The sequence below is a fragment of the Trichechus manatus genome, unplaced genomic scaffold (assembly GCF_000243295.1).
Source record: "Trichechus manatus latirostris isolate Lorelei unplaced genomic scaffold, TriManLat1.0 scaffold00019, whole genome shotgun sequence".
Classification (NCBI taxonomy): Eukaryota; Metazoa; Chordata; class Mammalia; order Sirenia; family Trichechidae; genus Trichechus; species Trichechus manatus.
In genome coordinates, this window is record NW_004443955.1 from 3089439 (window position 1) to 3093693 (window position 4255).

Below are 4255 nucleotides of genomic sequence, written 5' to 3' on the forward strand. Positions count from 1 at the left end.
CAATAGAGGGTCCCTGACAGAGCTGGAGAAAAATGTAAGTCATTCCTGAGGTTCACCTTTCAGCCAGAGATTAGACGGGCCCATAAAACAAAACGAGAACTTTGGTGAAGGGTAAGACAGTACACAATACTCGGGAAGCCACCATAACTTGTCCAAGGACACATCCAAACTCCCTGAGGGACTAAATTACTGGGCTGAGAGCTGTGGGGACCATGGTCTTGCGGAACATCTAGCTCAACTGGCATAGCATAAATATATGCCAGGCAATGAGCTAAGTGGTTTTCAGTTTATCTTAGCCACCCGGAAGTGAATCCCCTTGACCCCAAATCAAAAGCTAGCAGAGCCAAGATTTGAACCCAGACAGATGGTCTCCAGGCCATTTCATACTCAAAGGTTTTCCCTTCAATTCAATTCAATTAACAACCTCCCAGTAAAAACTGTGCACACGCTGATGGCTTCCAACTTCTAGGCACCAGTGCTACTCACCAGCTTCTACCGCCTTGTTCCACTCCTAAGATTTAGGAGGGCAAAGAGAATGGCTGATCTTCAGTGCTAAGAGAAGCAAAAGTAACTGCCTAGTATAAGCAGAACATACACAAATAACCAATGACATGCAAGTCGGGCTTACCCCCCGACCTAGCAGACTGAAATAGAAATGGAGCAGGGAATGGGGAGCCAGGATGCAAAAGTGATTAACCTAATGTTACCTAAGATACCTGGAAACATTTAAGTTCCTGGACTACTTAAGGATCATCTGAAGCACTATATCCCCAGGCTGCCTTTAGGAAAGGTCTCCCATACAGCATTTCATACGGGCTCAGTTGGAGCCTGCTTCTAGGGGCCATCTGGACTCTCAACAGGGCAATTTAGCAGCTTCATCCAGGGCAGGTTGGTCTTTCAGAATACAAGTATTCCCTACATTGCTCACACTAGCTTAGGTTTCTAGTGAGACCTTTTAAGCACGTAATCAATGGCTGTGGTCTTTAGGGAGCATTAGCTTCTACCGAATTCCTAAGTGTCCTGACTTTGGATATGAAGGCTCCTCCGTTATCACTTTGAATTGAATATGGTAGGCCAATTCTAGGCATTGAGGAGAACTTTGCTTACCTCAGATGATTTTCCATTCAGAAGGGAAAAGCTTCTACCCATCCAGTAAAGATATCTATAAACACTATAAGATACTTGAAACCTCCTGTAGCCGTTGGCATAACTGTTAAGTCCATTTGCCAGCCTTCTCTGGGTCCGGTCCCGCGGGCTTGTACCCCAGGTACAGGAGGTGGTGGGTGTGTTTTTGGATTGTTCGCTACTTTCTGGATAGTCTTTTGTAGATTAGGCCCTTTAATCAGTTTGTCTAGCCAGTAAAACATCTCATGAGCTGCCTTTATTATTATTGGGTCATCAGGTGTTCTCGTATTAACACCTGTCCTTGGAAATTGTACAACTACCTGTCTTCTGCTCTGTTATTAAGGTCAAAGCTCCACTCAAGCTCTGTTTATATCACATTCATGCACGGGGGATTTTCTGGTAGTTGAAGATTAAGAAAAGCAAGTGGCGGGGGTTTTTGTTCTAGTGGCTTGTATGGCCACCTGATCCTTTAATTATGAGACTCTCCCTTCTGGTGTCCAGGGCAGTGTATAACTGCCACCTCTGTTGACTGTAGTACATTATTCATAAAAGGCATCTCTAGTCTATTTTTCCTCCAGCCCCACCAGCCAAGATACTCTTTGCTGTCATGAGCCTCCCAGGGTTTGGGGCAAGGTAAGGATGGTGACTGTCTCACCAGGCCCTGAAGCTGTGTGCCACCTCTGCCTGTGTTTGGCAGCTCTCCACCCTGCCAGTGAAACCAGTCGAGGGCTGGGACTGCAGACTTGTCCCTACCTGGGACGACTAGAGGGTCCCCTGTGTGCCTCAGACAGCAACAGAGGCCATGTTCTCCAGCTCTCTGGTCTATTGTGTCAGTAAGTTGTCCTCCCACTTATTGCAACCTGGAGCTACTTGTGGGTTGCAGGGGAGCTCCTGGGCCCTGTCAGTCTGAGCCGTTGGCTGACAGCTGCGGAAGCTGTGTTATGGGTTTCCTGCTCGGACCGGGTTGACCGCTCTCGTTTCCAGTGACCTTCTTGTTTGCAGTAGGCACACTGTCTGGGGCCTAGCTTTAGGAGGCCTTGGGTTGGCCACCAGCCCTTTAGGGGCCCACGAGGACTTACCCCGCACGAGGTCTGCCTGGCTGGCGGGCTACCTCCGAGAGCTGCTGCCAGGAACGTGGCCTTTTTCCTTATACCTGGTCCCAATTATTGAAGACCTTAAAGGCAATCTCAACAAGTTGTGAAGTGTTCATTCCTAGACCTAATTTCTGAAGTTTCTGCCTGATAAGGGTCATATTTATTAACATGGCACTCTCTGGGTCTTCAGGGTTTATATCAGCGAACTGCCATGCCGGTATGCTTCATACACCCATTCTAGGAAGCTGGAGGGATTTTCCTCCGGGCCTTGTATATCCTGAACTTTCTTAAGACTCTTCTGTTGTATGGCCCCTTGCTACAAACCAACTATCAAACAATTTTTATAGTGTTCTAGCTGTCCTGCCCCTAGCCAATCATTTGGGTCCCAGTGTGGCTCTATGGTAGGTACAGCTTGGGCTGCTGGGAATCTACTACCATTATGTTATGCAACCTGTCAGCCTTTTGACGTGCCTTTTCTAAGACCACCCTCCTTTCCTCTGGAGTTAGAAGAACATTTAGGACTGACTGACTGTCAGCCCAGTTAGGGTGATGGGTGGCAAACGTGGACACAAATAAAGCTTCTATGCATTTTGGGTCATCTCTATACATTGGGAGATTATTCTTCCAATTATACAGGTCAGAGGTAGAGAATGATGCATGGACCCAGACAAACCCTCTAGGCTGGCCATTGTGATCCAGTCCAGCAGGCATTTGTTTCAGTAGAAATTGCTCTGGGAAGACTTGGGTGGATCCCTGGCCAAATTGCACCCCACTACAGGTATGTGCTGGGGAGACTATTCCCTGGACAGGACCAGAGTTTCTGACTCATGAGGGGCTGGCCAAGGTTCCACCAAGGAGGTAGCTGCCACTGCAGTATGCACAAGGGCCACTGGGGCCTGGCCAGGAACCAGGCCTACACCTTCAGGTAGATAAGGAGGAGGGGGCACAGGTAGGGATAAGAGACTGAAGGGATACAGATTGCTGAGTTGAGAAGGACCAGGGGCTTCCTATCTCCCATTTCTTTTTTCCCTGCTGCCTGCACCATTAGCTTGCACTGCCAGAGAGATATAAAGGTTTGCACATAGGGGATTTCATCCCATTTTCCCTCTCTTTTCAAAACAGATCTAACTGTAAAATGGTAGAATAGTTAAGGGACCCACACTCGGGCTACCTTTCACCAGACTCCAATTGGTACTGAGGCCAGACAGTGTTACAAAGGAAAACAAAGTTCTCTTCCTCCATGGGCTCATAACTAAACAAGGGAAACATTCAGGGCCCATATTTCACTTACACACACACACTCAGAAACAGAGGTTTTTATTTTACCAGAGAAATATCCTGCTCTTTTGTCATAGTTAAGACTCACACACACACACAACCTGAACTTAACCAAAGTCAACAACTATAAAATAAGTTGCCCGTTCTCTGCTCTCGGCTAGGGGAGGTGGCAGGGCAAGATAATGAGGATGATATTAGTAGGGCTTCAATCCTGCCCAATGGGGATGTCTTAGTCCTACCTCAATCCTCCAGATACCTCCCCACCTCCAATCGCAAGCACTTAATAAGAGAAATTCCTAGGGCGCTTACCTAGTGGCCTTCCATACCAGAATTAGTTTCTAATTCTCAGAGTAAAAGCACCTCGGGTCGGTCGCTACCGCCTCAGTCTAGGTTAGAAGACCCATCTGATCCTCCCAAATAATCTTGGTGTGCGCTGAGAGTTTCTGGAGCTTCCGGACGGAGGCCCCATGTTGGGCAAGAAAATTGTTACCGAACCCGGAAAGGTGGGTCTTTGTCTGATGCACTCAGACTTGCCAATTATCTGGACACCAGTCTTTGAGTAAAAGAAAGAAACTTTATTGCAATGCACAGAGCAAGGAGCCAGGAGGAAGTTCCTCAGATCCAGCTCACCAAGCTACTGGGAAGCAGGGTTTATATGTGATTTGGGCAGCAAGATGGCAGCCATGCAGGTGTTCTGGGGAGGGAAAACCCTAGAAGGCAGCCAGGAAACAGGAGGTGACTGGTTCTTGCTGGACCTC